At 40.8% G+C, this 18,709-nt stretch overlaps 1 long non-coding RNA gene across 4 annotated transcripts in view; it reads left to right on the top strand.

Annotated features, from left to right (window-relative positions):
* LOC114879713 overlaps positions 1–18,709 on the top strand; it is a 105,992-nt gene that overhangs the window by 61,029 nt on the left and 26,254 nt on the right. For 3 of the 4 annotated variants that reach the window (XR_003789961.2, XR_006829327.1, XR_003789966.2), the window contains exons 2-3: positions 402–467; positions 15,372–15,697. This is a non-coding gene — a long non-coding RNA (uncharacterized LOC114879713). Of the gene's footprint in view, positions 1–401; positions 468–15,371; positions 15,698–16,396; positions 16,508–18,709 lie in introns of all 4 variants that reach the window. The other variant, XR_003789962.2, reaches the window with a different exon arrangement.

Here is an 18,709-nt window from a genome sequence, read left to right as displayed (position 1 = left end):
CTTGCGTTTCACGTTCAAAGCGAGCAACTCCCATTTCAATTTCAACAATTTCCTTCAAATTGATTTTCTTTTTTTCAACTGCAGGTTGAAAGCTCGTTTCATATGCAATTTCGGGGTTTTCGAATTCAACGGACCGGTATTCGTACTCGTATTTTCATTGCGTATTTTCCGGTAGATTCATTCATCAGAATTATAACTTTATTTTTTATCGTTTCCACGTGGAAAAATGTTTCTACGTTAGAAATAAAACATGCCTGAGTCTGATAAAAAAAGATTTCTCTTGGATGTTCTCTTCGTTACACATCGAAAAGGGATATTCGATTACGACCATTCGTCATAATAATCATCTGTCTTAATGTAAACGTGTCATTTGATATTTCTTAAGTTTCTCGATGTTTCAGGTTTCCCATTTATCAACCCACACCTAGGAGACGAGTAGTTACATCTTCATTTTCATCTACAGGGACGTGAGTATACGCACACTTGACACATTTCGTTATTTTTAATGAGAACTTACCTTTTGATTGTAAGCTATTTTTCATTCGAATGCTCATTCAACAGCTGCACTGCTTTTCATTATACCCCTGATTATGATATTGTTTTTGTCGCAATTTGGATCAAAAAAAGGGCTACCTTTTCATCAGAGGAATTTCTCTGCTTTATATGAAACAAACTTGTGGAAACGAATTTCCTTTGTATGTAACATCAAACTTTTCTAAAAATATCCGTGAAACCATTCATAGAAATTATTTGCAAATTACTGTGTTAATTGGTATCTGGAATATTGTGTGGTATCACGGATGAAATTATAATTTCGAATACTATCCTTTACAGTTCTTCTCGGGAAACGCATCGGAATATCCGTGCATATTCAACCAGTTGATTTGTTTCACAACCCTCTCGGTAATCGAAAAAGGCGTCTCCCAATCTTTGCGACTCTCGTAAAGCTTTGTACTCGCGTGTTTCTCTTTCGTTGGCTAGTTTCGTGGCCGTTTGAAAACTCTGCGACCGAGTGGCCATTTTGCAAGCTGATTCGCGAGGGTTCGTGAATTTACGAGGACGAGTACAGGCGCGTGTGCGAATACACAATGCGAGCCGGAGGATTCCTAACGAATTCTTCGTACAGGGGTTCCATACTACCCCTCCGATGAAATTCTCCTCTCATTCTTCGCTATTGATTTTCTCGTCGACGATTTAATTGAACTCTCTCCTCCACCTCCCCTCTAATTAGGAAATTATATTTCGAAATAATGTTGCTTGCGCGAAAACAATCGTTTCGTTCGGTTCAACATTTTTCTACCCCCATTGCCTCCATTCATCGCTTTTTTCTCGTTTTTAATTAATCGTTCGGTTTGAACTAATTAGAAAAGTTTCGCTATTGATGGTCGTTAATTCATTATAAAAGGTTGATTAATAATAGATATTTTTTATTACTGCAAATGGTAGAGAAATAATAGCCTCTTATAGGAATATGTAAATGCAGAATATCCAAAATACAGTTTCCCTTGGTTTATGCGAAGTTTTAGTTGAAAAAAAAAGAAATAGGAGAGTTCGATCTCCATCGTAGTAAATCGAGATGAAAGGTGGAGGATAAAGGTACTGGTTGAAGTCGAAACGTTTCGAGACGGTTCCTTTTTTACCTTTTTCAGCCAGTTTCCTTCTTTTTGCTCGTCTTTCTATCGGCGATCTCGTCGCTGCAAGGGGTGGAATATCTTCGATAATCGACACAAAGCCGACCGATCAGCTTCTACTACGGTTCACCGACGCTTGAAAGGGAAAACTGGGGCATCGTCTGAAAGCCTGCTGACCATTTTCCGCTTTGTTCGATCAGATGTACTTCTCTGGCGCGCGTTTACCTCCAGTTCCGCGAACAATATGCAAATTGGGCTGTTACGCGCTTTGATGAGAATGCAGAACGAGTTCAGCTGCAGTTTAATCAATCGACGATTCGCGGAGTCCCGTGTGCACGTTTCTTTGAAGCTCCTGGCCTCTCGTGCATTCGTCGTAATGAGTAAAATTAAAATAATACCAAATGAAATTTGTCACATTTGATTAATCAAATAATTTTCAAAAAAGCACAATGGTATTTGGATCAGCTAAATATTCTTTCTAAATCGATAACGAAATATTTTTCAAATATAAAATTTGAAATAGGAAAAGCAAAAAGTAATTTATTAAAATTGTGTTATCATATGATAAAGATCTGTAGATACTATTTCAATTCCTATCGATGTTTGAATTTCTTCCCGTCTCTTTATCTATTTTCCCTCTAAAATAAATGCACCCTCTGTGTTGGTCGATTATCATTTTATCCGTATAAGATAGTCGACGTTTTTCACCCTAAACTCTCTGGAAAGCTTTCTCGCGACGGACAGTGTTCTCTGCCGATATTACCTAGCGTGTCTTTTACCCTGTACCCTTTCCATGAGAAAATATCGACACATCTGTCGAATAAGTATCTGGCACATCTGTTCTAACGTCTCTATTTATTGAAACGTATTAACCGAAGAATTGTCTTGGAATTTTGACTCGAATCGTCTTATATTATTCAAATTCGTTTGATTATGCTGCACCAAGTCTCACATTTCCCAGGATGAAAATGAATTTCAAGAACATTCGTAAACCGATTAATTAGGTATTATATTTTCATGAAACTTTAATCTTCATATTAATATAGCACAAGTGCTATTTAGCGATACCCTTACGTCATTTGATACGCAACAACCTAATACATTTGCCGCAAGAATTTACGATAGTTAATACTCCGCGTAGCTAAACACGCGGCAAGTAGGTAATCGAGGAAAGGATGCTCGAGGGCGGCAGTATCGCCGCCCTTGTCGTAAATCCACGGGGGCAGCAAATGAGTTTAATTTTAGTTGTATTTCAATGAAAAGGGCAATTCTCCGGTGGCTGTGCATCCATCATGGAGAATAACGCGAGCCGGCCGGTGGGATTAGCATGGATATGACTGAATTATACAGAGACTATGCGCCAGACTGCGTGTACCATACGCCACTCTCTGCGTTCGTCCTCTCCTCCTCTCGCGTTGTCTTTCCAACTCTCGCGTTTCTGCCTCTCCTGAGAGCCGTCATTTCAAACTGCCTGTACATACGATGTTTAATATACCGGTAATGCGGCAAGCTTTAGGGCCATCCGAGGAGATACCGACGTCTGCTCGGACTCTTCGTGATTGAATTTACCTAGGCTTCAATCTAAAGTAACTACATTCATTTAGAATAATTTCTATACATCAAATTTTTCCTCAATTTTTCCTTTAAAATTAATTTATCTATCATGTTCATCTATTCTTCAGACTTCTGAAGAAACCCTCTACAAAATATTGCATTTGTTTCGTATATAACCGAATCCACCCTCAGAATCGTATCCTTATTTCTCATCGAGCGAAAGAAAGCACAGGACCGAGCGACGCGTAGTTCCCTCCTACTCCAGAAATCTCATTGGCCCGTAAAGTTTTTTCGGCGCGCGAGAAAGCCCGTGCTAGTTCGAAAACTTCCCGTCGGGTTTCTCACCCCTCCGCGAGTTGGTTGGCCGGGTCAAGAGGATTCGACATTGGTGAATGGAAAGTCTCGGGGGGTGAAACGTTGGTGGTTGTAGCCGACTATCGAAAAGAAAGAGGCGAACATAGGGGAGTGAAGAAGGATAGGAGGAGAGAGGTACAGAGGGTGGCGGGCATCGGATAGGAGGGTGAGACGCTTTATCCCTTATCGTAAAGCGAGTTTAGACGTAGACTGGCTGAAGCCGGCTCTGTATTTCCCCGGAGCTCCGCAAAGTCCGTATAGGAAATCAAGTTAAATTTGTTGAGCCGATAAGGGCAGTAGGTAGAGGTTGCTAGAGTTCGACGTAGGGAGGTTTGCCTCATGGAGGGGACCAACGACGAGGCTGGCAACCGGGCTCGATAACGGCCGAAAGCTGTCTTTATGTACCAGCCACCTCCTCTGCGTAGGTGCTACCTACCCGCCTAACTTTGTGTGTTAACATTTCGACGGGGCTGTGTTTGTGGTAGCACCAGCTACGTGTGAAACGCCACAGGAAATCCCGATCAGCCGTGGAAAGCTCGATCTACGAACATCGATTGATTCCCTGTGAATTCTATCCCCTAGACTCTTGGCTGGAAAGCGATCGGACAGGGAGACGAACGACTTTACTCGTGGAAAGGCACCACGCTCTGGGAATTAGCTGTACGATCGTTGACGTGCCAACCTCGTTCCCTATATCGACTTCGATCGTAAAATCCAGTCGACGATGTACGATGAAACCTTGTTATCGGCCTGTTTAACATCGTCTGATACATTGATCATTCCCGATAATTACGGTGTTTTTAGGTTGTTGCATATAAAGTCAGGTGAATTTAGTATAATGGAATTGAAAAGTTCTTTCTTCGAGAATTTTCAAATGTTTCTTTAGTACGATCGAAAATTCAATGTAAATCCTGATTAATCGGGTGATTTGTTCAGCTGTATCGGCAGGTGTTTATCGCAGTTGATTACTATCGTTAATGAACGAGTTAATGACTCGGGAATAAATTGATAATTAGACACGTACTCTGTTCCGGGGCTATTGATGTACATAATTTATCACGGAAAATTTGGTTGCTAATGGAATTGCCTGGTGTTACATTAGAATCATGAATTACATACTAGGGAAGCCCTGTGTTATATCGTAAACAATTTTGCAATTATCCTTTAGGTAATTAAATTATACGCATCAAAATGACGAGGCCCATTTAACATGGCCGACAAAGATTTTCTCGGTAATATAACAATTCGTTTTTATAATAATATATTTTCTTGCTTCGGGAACATTTTTGAATAAAGAACGAAGAAGAAATGATTCCACTTGTTGTCTTCAATTGCATAGAACGATCAAGTTAACCGCAACGGGACGGAAGTAGTAAATCGACGTGATCCAGCGGATGCGACGTAGTTCGCTCACGGAGTGGCCTACTTTGCTGAACCACAGTTGAAAATTATCATCGTCCGGGAATACTTGTAGCCGGTTAATTAAAAAGCGTGGTGCACGAACCACCGTCGGCCGTTGTCATTGAAATGTTGCCAAAAATTTTATTTCCGCCCAGGTCGTCGGCCGCGCTTCCGTCGTGCAAGCATTGGGAACCGTAACCGGTGCAACGTCCACTCTACTCCCGAGTTTTCGAATTTTGCATTGAAACGCAATTACACCGTCGCGTAAAATATCTGCATTTCAATGCCGTTACACTGGACCGTTGCTCTCCTCGGAAATTCTACTATGTTGCGTTTCACGAACGTTTCGTTGCGAAATTTTCCGACGTTTCCTTGTAAATACCTGTTTTATTGACGGTAAACTTCTTGGTTAAACATCAAATTGCTGCTGTAACCGAGCTTTACTACGCGTCGAATCGCGCGAATGTAGAGAATTCAGTATGGTTTTGTACACAGAGTACAACAGAAATTGGGAGAATTGCGAGGAAAGAATGGTTCTTTATACGAAGATGAAATGAAAATTGAAAGAACACTTTTAAAAGGACTCCTTTAAAAAGACGAAGAAAATTTTCAATAATTTTTAAGTTAATAACACTGCTATGTATCTGGCTAGTTACGAAAGGGTTAAGGTCCTTTAGACACCCCGATACATTTTTGTAATTTATACTTCACAGAAAGCAGGATGCACGTGTACTCTTCCCAGACGAAACATTAAGCTAATGATTAATCCCGCCCAAATTTTTACCGGGTTCTTCGTTTTAACGCGATCGAACGAGGGGCACCGGGGCTGCACATTGAGCGCAACCCTCGACCGCAGCAGACGGATACACGGAGCAAAGAAAAATGTGCGGATGGACGTTGTAACCATCCCTAAGATCGTTGGACGCGGCAAACGGCCAGGAAAAAAGGGGTGAAAAGGAGAATCAGAGGGAGGTATATATCTTAAAAACACTCGCCGAATATTCTCCCAACTTTAATTAACATAATGAACTATCGTCCGAAGTGCTGTTACTAATAATTCAGCTCCGTATCCAAGGGGTGGCTGAGATTGCAAAGTCTGCAGATTACTCGAACATCGAGTTACACTCAATTTCTCGTCGAGGAGTTTGAAGAATTTATAAAGCGTTACCATCGCTTTCAAACAATTTCATTATTAACTTCAGTCATGCGAGGACGTAACCACCGCTTTGCCGCCTCTGGACGGTTCGACTAATTTTTAGTTAATTAGTCGCACGGTGTCCCGTTATGAGGGTGCTGATAATTGCGTTCGAAATTCTGTTCGACGAGCCTCATTACAGGAAACGCTTTGTTCGTACCCAGAGAAGCTGCGCATTAAATTTTCAGAAATTAATTGACGAAGAACTCGTTGCGAACTGCATGATAATTAGAGCACATCCTAGTCGTAATTATTCTCTGTATGGACAAAATGAATTAGATAAATTTCGTTCAACAAACTGTAATATCTTTCGCGTGCAAGGTAATCGGAAACAGTCAGAAACAAATTCCATCGGCATCTTTAAAATGAATTCTTTTACGATCATTCTTATCTCGAATGATATCAAATATCACGTCTACAAGCTGTATCCCCGTGTACCTTATTCCTTAAACGAGAAAGCATCCCGATAGCCGTCAAATATACTGATACCGCTTCGTGATCTTATCAAATGTCCCCTGTCCTCGTTGAGGAAGAAGGAACAGAAGAATGGACACCGTGGATACCGCGACGTTTCTATCTACTCTCGATTCTAACCGAGGGTAATTCCACGGCACAAATAGACCCGTTCTTCGAGTGGCCTATAACAAAAGATCGAGTTTCTTGCTGGTCTCTGGAAACTAGAGATGGGATCCAAGTACAGGTTATAGAATTAAAGAATCATCGAGAATCCACTTTAATTTTCTGAATCAAGAAATTTTATTACTGCAATTAACTCCAATTCATCGATTCATACTAAACTTAATCCAACTCTGGTGGAAACCTGATAGCCGCATTCGTTTCATCTTTCCCGTGAAGCAGAGTGGTTGTTGCACCCTTTCGTTACCGCAAAGGTAAGCTGTGTTACAACCGACTGTCCCCGCGAAGTTACTGCCACGATCTGTTGTTCTATGGGCCGTGAAACACGAAACGCGGCAATAACGTAACCTTCTTACCGATCTTCCTCCGCCTCCGCAGTCGTCCATACAAGAATCACGGAACAGCCCGGCGAACGCGTAAATCTCCCAATGGCTTTAGCGATGTACGCGTTGGATGCTGTTGCTGGTGGTAGCAACCATGGTGGTTACCGTAGCCGGCTGCAATGATTACGTCCCGCTTGAGAAAGGGCCTCGTCCGGTTAGTTTCGGTTCTTCTCCTCGGGTAGTTTAATTGCTAAATTGGCCTTGGTAGATTCAGTGGACTCGTTGCGGCGATCGCTGTTGCTGTTCGGGGGGTTATTGCTGGTGCACAGAGTGCTGACGATATTCGCATCGTCGGTCGATGCTGCTCAGGCTATCTTTGTATTAATCCTTCGATGGTAGAACGTATAATTTAAAGCTTAAATCGAACCTTTAATTCGTCAAATTAACGTAAAATCGTGTCTTGAACGGGAATTTCATTAGATGAAAGGATTAAATTTCAAAGTAGATCCTTTCCCGCGACTTTTCTCGCACTCGGTTAAATGAAAGTTCCTGCGAATCGACAGTGGAAGAATCGGGACCGCGAGACAGGACGTTGATTTAACGCGGTCTCCTTGGTGTAATCGGGTAAATTGGTCGCGGTTTGTGCAAAGTGTTTCATCAGTTTAAGTGCGGACAGCTTTTGTTCGAGCTACAGGTGTGAATTTGGAGAAGCTTGGAAGTATGCGGTTCGAATGTGAAAATTTGGTGAAGTATTCGAAATTCGTTCAGACGTTCTACGTTTAAAATCTACTGTTCGATATGGTAGACGTAGGAAAATTGCATTCATACGGAATTCTTAGCAACTGAGTTTGTAAAACATTTCAAATATCGTGCACATATACGCAGGTATGTTCTGGTTCGCGTTTCAATGCAATTCCAATTGGAGTTTGCAGTTGGACGATAACCGTTGTAATTACATTCATAGATCAGCTGTTATTACAAACGGGTACGGATCGATACGCGGTTCCGTACGATAAAAATGTTTTATCATGAGTCCGATATAGCGAGCGTTGTAAGAGGTTCACTGAACAGGCTGTATTGTGACCATAAAGAAAGATAAGGGGCTTCCTATTTTATTATCTCGGACGTATTCGTTATGGGTAATACACAAAATCCTGGAATAATGGGAACGAGATCCTAGAGCTCGCTACACACGAGATTTGTGTCTTCCTCGACGCTCGAATAACGACGATTTTCGGTTCCCCTTTTACCACGGAATTCATCCCTCTGCATTCTACACTGTCTGCCCGATAAGCTTCGATTTTTCGCACGGAACACGTACATGCATTCGTCTTACAATATTCCGGAAAACTTCCGTTTAGTTTACATTGTACTTTCGGAGCGGTACATCATATCCGAGTCATAGAAGTCATATTTTTCAACGTTTCGATCTGATACGATGAATTTGTTCGATGTTAAAAGAAATTTATTATTTATAAATTTTCATACAATAGCCATTTGTACCGTTATTTTTATATTATTCTAATATCTTTAAAAATACTCAAGATTTTCACGGTTCAATTAATTTATATTTCTGATAACAGAATGACCCTGTCACGAATAATAAAGAGGGAGAAGATCGATGCCCTTTGTTCCAACGGAATTTTTTCATTTCTTTCGCGAACAAAGCCGCTCCTACGATGGGGATACGGGTAGGCTTTCAGCATGGACCATTCGTGCGGCATAATTTTCAATTACAATAGATTATATCGCGTTGAATTTAAACCGAAATCGGAATCACAGAACGGTGGTTCTTGCTTTGACAGCATGATTTCTACGTCGAAACCATTGCTTTCGGAATGCTGATAATAAATAGAGAACATCAAAAACCACAAATACATCGTATTAAGTGCGTGTTGATTATTTTTCAATTGAAAGAAGAATTCGTTTTAGTAATTATTTGATGATTCAAATGACAATAGAATAGGGTAAATGATTGACCCTTTTCCTAAAACAGTAAAAAATATATGAATATTAACACTTGTACGGCGGACCATGGAGAGAGTTACAATTATAATTTAATCCAATATATCATATTATTTTCATTTTCTAAATTTTACGAATAGAATTATAATTTATTATATAAGAATCGCATTATATTATATTTTCTATTTTTTTAGAAAAAGAGATGTAACTGTATACATTACTCTACATCATCTACATAACTCTACCAATTTTCAAATACTTCTCTAAAATATTTTTCATATTTTACCCGCTTTCTAGTAAGATCGCAGAAGAAACTAAAGTATGTAGACAGGTTACTAAATAGCGCCGTTAAAATCCCTTTGGCTGCAATAAATCGCGCAGCATTATTCTATCGCTATTATTCTTCGTTTCTTATCAATCTCAACTCCGCCGTACAAAAAGGAATGCAATTTTATTGCGGGAGCACCGCGCGGCTGGTTGGCGACCAAGATCGTGACCGGGCTATAAACGGTCGGTTTGCGTAACGCACAAAAATCGTCGAAACTGCACGCGGCAGCTCGTTACACGCGGAATATTAATTAAGGGTGGCCAAGGGGTGAAGGCGCGCGACGGCGACGCTCGTAACGCCGATTCCACGCGTTCAATCTCCATTACGAACGGCCGCACGTTTCCCGCGTCCGTTTTGAATTACGAGCGGAAAGTATGGAGCGATCGTAAAGCTCGTTTCTCTGCCAGCTACGAGCGAACGCGTTTAAAAAGATCCGCTCTGACGATGCTGCCCCACGCACAAGAACAATGTTAACCCTTTCGCTATTACCGATGGGCCTATGGATGCTTGAAGAATGCGATGATTCTACGGTATATAAGCACCTTTAGGTATTTAAATAATAAATGTATTAATCGTAAGAGCATCGTTGCTTTAGAGTATTATTCTTATGCAGTAAAGTAAAAATATGCTACAATCACTGAGATATTTAATTAAACGTTTCTCTGATGTTAATTGCCTCGATAATTACAAAGTTGACCTATTTAGTTGAGAAAATCAATTGAAAGTAAACATCAGGGACGTCGGCTGGTAAATTAAAGTTGAAATACATTGTTTGAAAATTTTCCAATATTTCTATAGTTGAACGTAGAACATGTATGATTTAAATAAAATTTTTCTATTCAACGCGACGGTAGATTCTGCGGCCGCGATATTCATCTAAGCCATTAAAAGTCATGAAACGTTAACTTCCGTCGCTTCGGAACTTTTCAACCTAACCAGAGACAGCTTTTTTCCTCCCTTTTTTTTTTCTTTTCTTTTAATCAAACCGGCATACTAATTCACCGCACGGTGGCTGCGTCGTCGCCATATGGGCGCGTAATATTAATTTTCCTCTCGCGGGCGGTCTTAATTTTGGATTCAACGGGGATGTAGGAACGTCAGAAGCGGAATCGGGAGACTGTTAAACACGATGGATACCGACAGCACTAGCAACGTGATAATGTCATGCTAAGATCAATTTTGTATTCCGAGCGTCACCTCGCAGACTCAAGTTAAGTACGAGCTTTTCGAAATTCCGCCCATTAACGACGGAGCCGTCCTGCTTCTGTCTACATTTACGAGTGCTCTTACGCCGCATTTATTTACCCATCCGAATGTTTTATTCGAATTCGACGTTTCCTTTTCTATACAGATGTAATATCGTTGGAACGAAACATCAGCGATCAAGAACTACGAGTACGAAATTTAATTTCTTAATTGGTTTAGACGGATAATTAGTCCCAGCAACAATTTTGGCTTATATTTATATCACATAATGATTTTCTGCCTAAAGAATAGCTGTGAGTAATTTGAACCCCCTACATTTTCTGCTAAGGAAGATATAAAGGAACAACCCTTAATTTTACTATTTTTTTTCTCGAAAACTATTTAAGATAGTTGGACAAATCCAAATGCAAATAGTAGATACCAATTAGCTTCTCATCATATATTTTTTTTCAAAATTTTTAACCGATGATTAAGGGTAAAAAAATACTTTAACTTTGGGAATGATTTTTGTAAACAATCCCTTGAAGGACAACTACCAAAGAATTAAGAATAACGTTTTATTATTTAATTATTATCTGTAGAAGTTTTAAAAGGGTCGGATTGGTGAAACATAATAGAGAATTTTGAAAAAATGTTTCGAACGCTCCAGTAGTTCTCAATGAGAAACGTCTCAGATTAGGCGTGACAAATCCGATGAGGATAAACGTTAGAATATCTACATAAATATCCACGATAGGTGGTTTGGTAGGCAACACCTGACTTACATACCTGTAAATTAGATACGGGTCAGATCACTAGGTTAAACCTACGTCGATATCTGGCTTAACCATCCGGAATTGGTGCATTTGCATGCGGCTCGAATTTGTGGTATTGGTTACGGTCTAGCTAAAAGTAAGCCCAAATTATACGTACTAATTGGTCGGTTCACGTTACATTTCGAACGTGTCGGTGAATTTATCCGCGTTATGCGCTACGTTTATTGTCGATAAGTGGCTTTTGATCGAGATGCGCAAATTTTCGAGTCGCCGATTACCGAACAATACGTGCCAAACAATCGAGGACACGATCCGATCGATTGCTTCTAAACAACCATGGAGCAGATTTAATAATTAATGATTCTGAACTGTGTATGGGAATTTGTATTGTGAGATTGCGCCAATGCCTCGAATTCGATTAATAGGTTCTCTCTGTTAACGATGACAATTATTATTGATTAATTATAATTACTCGTGTTAAATTGTAAGTTGATCAATTATTACGTGTTGTAATAATTTCTGTATACCAATAATAATGTACAAAGGAATATTTAATAAGTTTGATAAGAAGAGAATGAAAAGCAGACTGCTGTTCTTCGAAAAGGAAATAAAAAGCAATCTTGATAGCGAGAGTGAGACTGATTCGCAGAGAGAAAATCAGAAGCAGAGAAGTCACAACGAATCCTGCGAACTTCGAACTGACTTTGGCAGTTTAAAAGTTGCACAGAAGCGTCGCAACGGCAGGAAGCCTTATCGTGGCACGTACACTCGTTCTTCGACCAGCGTTTTGATACGATATTATTTCCGGTAAATTCCAGGCCGGAAACTGCTGCTTCCAAGCGACGGCATAAGCCTGACTGCTTGTTTGAAAAGATTCCGATTCCTGCTGAGAACGACAAGGAAAGTGAAAAGCAGAAAGTGGCTGTAAAGAGAGAGAGAGAGAGAGAGAGAAAGAAGAAAAGGGAAGATGAGTATTCGAGTTTGAAAATTGACTTTCAGTTTTCCAGGCCAACTTCAAGCATAGGCATCTTGCGATTTCTTGAACGAAACATATTTCCTGTTTCAAAGTTTCATATCGAAATTCAATCGAAAGACTTATTAACAGCATGGAAATGAAAACTTTCCAATTAATAAATTCAATTTTATCTAATGTTAATTAATAAGAAATTACTGTATTGTGAAAACAAGCTTCATAGTACGTTAACTGGTTAAGAATAGTGCATGAAAGAAATAACTGTAGAAAAACAGGAAATTGCGGGTGACTACTGAATTATTCATTAATTATGAAGAGATTTACTTGTGAAATCTTGACAGGAGCACGAGAGCGCGAGCGTTTCATTACGGTAAAGGCACTCGTTTAATTGCAGAAGTTCCCGACGTCCGCGAGAGGAAAAGAATGGCCCGCCGCCAAGCCACCACTTCACCGACAACAATTCATATTAATAAACAAACTTTCCGGCCGTGTAACATGTTTTTACCCGTGCCCGTAAAAATAAAACTTAATACAACTCGAGTCCCCTACACTTTTCCGTTCTTTCTTCCCCCATTATTTTTTTTTTTTTTTTGATAATCAACCCTTAAGATCACCCGTAGGAAATTAAAACTGTTTACAGTTGATAATTAGTCCCGGTTAGGAAAAACAACGGAGCTAATAGTCTGGCCGGCAGTTGGCTGTTTAATCAAGCGTTTTACGACCTGCTTAAGGAAACTTTTCGTTAACATCAGCAGACTTATGATCGATGCCGGCATTAAGCCGTATTTCGCGCCGTACCGTCGTTAATATTAAGAACGTTAAAGAGTTCCCCTCCGACTTCAAGAATGGAAATTACCGCGGTCGCAACGACCGGGAAGTATAAACGGAGTCTTTCGCGTAGCCGTTTCGAAAGTTCAACGAGTCCATCGCGATCGTTTAATCGTCGTAATACGAAATATACACTCGAACACGTAACTTTGTTTAAAGGTAATCTTGATTTTATTTCAACTCAAAAGCGAGACATTTCATTTCAATTGAAACTCACGGGCCAATTCTGAACTCGATTATTGTTGTCTTGGTTGAAATGGACAATTGTTTGCGAATATTTTACGAGCGAAACTAGTCGTTCAAGAGAAGGAAACTTTCGGAAACTTCGACGAAGTTACACTTTCCGTTGTCGCGCCAAGTTTTGTTTAAATTTTCCTTCACTGCAACTGCAACAACCTAATGGAATTTACGAATGGTAATTAACTACTATTTGTTCGTCGTAGTTTAGAAACCTTAGACAAGGAAAACGAAGGAGAAAGATTTGAAATGCAAAGTTTTTAATAAAATACTTTTATTTTCAAAATCAAAGTACAAAATAGTTTGAATATTTAAAATGTATGTGACGCGAAGAAGAAAACCAGATTCGTCGATGATGGGGAGAAAAGCTTCGCACCGATGTGATGGTAGGAAAAAGCGTCGCGTTCGCGACAAGTATGAGCGAAAGAGTGGTATTTCAGCAGCACCGTCTCGGAAGCAGCGTCGCGCTGACGCCGCGCCAAAAGAGAAGCGGAACGGAGCGTTCGGCAGCGTCGAATTGCAAGCGGTTGCCTCTCGTCTTCGTCGCGAAAGCAAATAGAAAACGGCGAGGAGGCGCGAAAGGGATAGAGATTTGTAAAAGAATTCGCTAGGAGCGCGTTACTCGCATACCGTGCGAGCACTATAGATGCTCACTTCTTGCTCAGCTTGCAGGATGGCTCGCAGCTTTCGAAACGGGAGCTCGAGTCGAGAATCTGCCTAAGTATTTCGTGTTCGAGCCAAGTGTCCTACATGATACGAACACCGACTCCGATGGAAACTGGAGATTTCACTGTAAGCTCGACGAGCTTGCGCTTGACAGGGAATTTCCGCTGGAAAACTTCGATTCATTTACAAAGATCGATTAGCTGTTGTAACTTGATGTCAGTTCAATGATCGCTTTTGGATACAGAGGATAATGTATAAAATTATTGGTTCTTTTCTTAAAAAAAATAGAAAATACAATATAATCTCTTACATAATAAACTATAATTCTATTTGGAATAAAAGGTATTCAGGCTTAGAAAAGTAATTTTATTTTATTATTTAACCAACTGGTTCTAAAACTGGGTATCGCGAAATAAAAGCCTTCATATCTTTGCTAACTGTAAAAAGCAAAAAATAATAATAATGAAGGTACCGTAAATTTTGTTTAATGATTTCAATGTGCCGCCAGACAATAAAGTTTGAGAATCATTGATTTAACCCTTGAACAGTGTGGAATTTAGAAAATGTGAATAATATAAAATGTAGAATTATATTAAATCGTCTTGGCGCTCTTTCTATGATCCGTCGTTTTGGGGCCTTCTCCATGATTCACCATTCAGAGGGTTAAAAAACATATTATATTATATTTTTTACTTTTTTAGGAAAAGGGTCAATCATTGCATAGGGGTTAACAATTGCATACGTTACCGTACACAGGATAGAACTAAGAAATTCAACTGCGAAAGGTTAAAACTATAAGAAAATATCAGTGCAAACTTTTGAGAATTTTTGGAGTTTCTATTTTCCAGCAATAGAACGTTTAAAACGTTTCGTTCCATATTCCAACCTTCGTATTCTACGCTCCACGCTCTTTCGTTCTATATTCCATACTTTAAATAGTCATTTTCCAAAATACACCGCAAACGTTGTATTTTTCGCCGGCTCTGCTCTCTGTTTCTTTCTCGTCGACAACGAGCCCGTTTCAAACGGCGTTCTCCGGTGCTTCGGTGGTGGCAAGCCAAAAACACGCGGAATGCAAAAAGCATCGACCACGAGGAACAGCGCGGAACGCGACAAGAAACGATCTGATTACTCTCGAGACCAGACTTGGCTCTGATATAGCTGAAGAAAAGCAACGTGATAGCGAAATTTGTTTTCTACTCTACTGCTTGGTGTTCCGTTTGTTCAACATTCGATAGAACCAAACCCTTAATGATAAATTAATGAAACGCCATCAAAAAATCTAATTTAATAAATACCCATATCTCGAATTGTTATAGGAGCAAAATGGTTAAGGAACAACGCAAAGAAGAAGCAGAAGGCTGGTGTCTATAAGTAGAAGAGGATGGAAAGCGGAAGAAGGGTTGCTTCGATGTGGGTGTTGTTTAGACGAGGCGTTGTTCTGGCTCGCATAGAATGTGGGTCGGCAGCGGCTTAGTGGCTCTGGTAAGCCTCATGAAACACGAGTACCCACTGGGATGTCACCGTTACCTGCTTTATGGAGATGGAAGCTTATGCATGAATCGCCAGGATAGGAAGGATCCTTCGGTTGCTTGTCTACGCGACGGCTGCATGCTTGATGCCCCTCTAAGTAACAGTTCGTCAGGTAAGATGCGGATCCGGTATCCATCGTTTTAGCGGGGGTAAGAAAACTATGGGGAGGAGGATAGCACTTCGGCGAGCGTAACCCTGTTGGTAGTAAAATTTCGAGAGGGTAAGGGCCCGCCGTCGTTCCACGGACGGTTTACGAACGTTCGGTGGGAAAGTTTTAGATTCACCTCGTCACCGCGAACGCTAAACGACCGTTCTGAAGATCTTGAAGTTTCGCGAGGAAGGAAGAGGACCAAGTTCGGTAACTCTTCTCACGGTACGTTGGGCAAATTTTTGTTACCTAACCGTGTCGCGCTTCGATTCCTCTCTCTTCAAGTTTTTTATTATTATTATTATTATTATTATTATTACGTGTGCAAGTGGAAGAATAATCAATTAATTTCTGTCGTAACACTGATACGAACGTATGGTATTCTTGGCGAATACCATTTCAAACCCTTTGCCTTTCAACACCCTTACAAAAGAAAATATTGAACTTATGTAAAGTCGGAGAGGAAATCGGTTTTACACGTTCGAGCACTCGTTCACCAAGGAAAATAAATCGAATTTACGATTTGGTTCGTTTAGTATTCACGAGAACGAGCGATTCTCTTAATTCACGTTTCACAATCGAGTAGAAGTTCGAATAAAAGGGCGGATATTAATTTTAATTATCAATCCCCGTAAATAACCGCGTTCGTTCGATTTATTAAAGGTTTGGGACTCTTGCGAATGTTCCTCCTCTATATCGAGGTCTTTAAACTGGAAGGATGGCGAAAAGCAGCTGGGTGTAATAGCGAGGAAGCAGAAGGCCAGAAAGTAATATGTAAGAGGAAATAAGCTTCCCTCGTGCGTTTTCGTGATATCTGATGCTGCCGTCCCGACCCCGGGGATCGTTGAGAACTTAACTCTCTCTCTTTCCGTTTAAACCAGCTCGGGATCTCGTCTGATATTTATACGACTTTTCGCGTAATTGCCCGGCCTCGTCGGGAAAGAAGTTGCCAGCGTAATTAACGCTATCGTTCGCGAGGAATCGTCGCATCCTGCCGCGTGCACGCGTGTAATATCCCTCTAGGTGTCCCGGTGAAATCTGTTCCCGGCCGTCTGATTTATTTTATCCGAAGATTACCGCCCTTGGGAAGAACTTTGGATACCTCGTTTCGTCTTCGTGGGAAGAAAATCTGAAAAGTTCCAGCTGATATTCTTCCAAAGAAAGAAAGAAAGAAAAAAGAAAGTAATGCCTAATATTTTTTTCCTTTTCCTCGCGATATCGAAACACAGAGGGAGGATATTTATGAGGGAAAGAAAACGAGATCCCTTTACGACTGACGAAATGTGCAATAAGGAGAGACACAAAACGACACCGAACGCCTGGCTTCGAATCAATTACACGATCGAATATTAAAATGTTACGAGGCTCGGTTTGAATATTGTCTAATCGAAGGTCCTTCGAAACCGTTGGCCTGGTTCCCTTGAGGGCTCGAACGGCTGCCGAAGGAACGTAACATTGTTTCGGCTGCGTAAAAATAAGCCATTACAAACACGTGTCCTTGCCGATTAGCATAATGCTCGGACTTTTTCTACTCGAGACGAGACTCTTGCAAAAAATGTTAATACACCGCGCTGTCGCGAGCAGATTTAGAACTGGGAACCCAGATGCTCTGCATGTGCTCACCGAAGTCATTATACTTCTTCGAAGAGCCCTCATCCCCGCTCGCAGGCGATTATCTTCAAGGAGCGTTGATAAATTTGTGGTTCGTTCTGATTCCTTTAATTACAAATTAAAATTAAATTTGAAATTCTGTTGGTACTCGAATATACTGAATATTACCCACCCGAGGGTTAAAAGAGATATCGCGGCATTGTGCCCTGGATACAAAGGTCCTAATATAGAAGTGCAATCTCTGAAACGGTGAACTGCAATAGAAATCATTTGAGATATAACATCGAGGAATATTAAATACTCGATTATCCAATGCACGACAATCTCGCGGCAGTAAAAGCAACAAATTTCGTAAAACCAATTTCTCCGAGCTGTTCCAGTGATTAAGGGGTACGCGTAAGAACGTTGTACACCGTTCACCTCCTTGTTGAACGAACAAAGAAGGAAGCCTCTTAACTGACACGACGGCGGAGCTAATTAAGCGCACGTAACGTTTTGCAAGGCGATTAAACCGGCAAGAGGAATTCCGCTCTTATCTTGCCAGGCTTCCTCGAGGCTGGTTCGACCCTCGAGCAACCGCTTCGTTCGCTCGAAATTATATCACGACTCCACGGTGTATCGTTATTTGTTTATAATTAACGCTCGACTGACGCCGCTCGAGGATAAAAGGAGCCATCAGACGAGGGAACTGGATTTGGCTTGGGACAACGTTTAAACCGTAGAATGGCAGCGGTCGGTACGACGTCATTAACAACTTTCTGGCATTGTTTTCCGTGCGACCGACAAACTGGGCTAATTGCTTCAACTTCTGACCCGTTCCAGTTAGAATCGTGTAACTGGCTGTTTCTAGCAAGCAGACGATTGTGTACCGCCGGCTGCAACCGCTTCTCGCGCAGGCTTGCAGAAAATTCACCCCCCCTCGGCTCGCCGCGACGAGCACCACTACACACCAGCCACGTGCAATCGTCGCGGCTTATTAACCCGACGATAATTAACCGTAATCGCGGCCACGTAAACTGCCCCCTCACCCTTCGACACCACTTCCGCCGGAGGTCACCATCCCTTACTTCTGCAGGTATTCGTCTGAGTTGTTGCATGCACGATAAAAATTAATCTGCTATTCTATATGAATCGAAATTAAAATTTTTTTAAATGTAGACTTCGATAACATGCACATACTATGAATGAAAAAAAGAATCTCAGGGGTTAAATAAGACCCAAATTGGGGTGTAAGCTCGATAGATTTTGATGGACAACTAAACCCTCTCATAAACCAGTCCTACCTTACATTCTTACCCTCCGTCTTTATAGCTTTCTCTCCATAAACATTTTTACAACAATTTCTTCTTCTTCTTCATCTTCTTC

The sequence above is a fragment of the Osmia bicornis genome, chromosome 4, assembly GCF_907164935.1.
Source record: "Osmia bicornis bicornis chromosome 4, iOsmBic2.1, whole genome shotgun sequence".
In the NCBI taxonomy this organism is placed as follows: Eukaryota; Metazoa; Arthropoda; class Insecta; order Hymenoptera; family Megachilidae; genus Osmia; species Osmia bicornis.
Note: the sequence above shows the minus strand (reverse complement) of the source record. Positions and strands in the feature narration are given on the sequence as shown.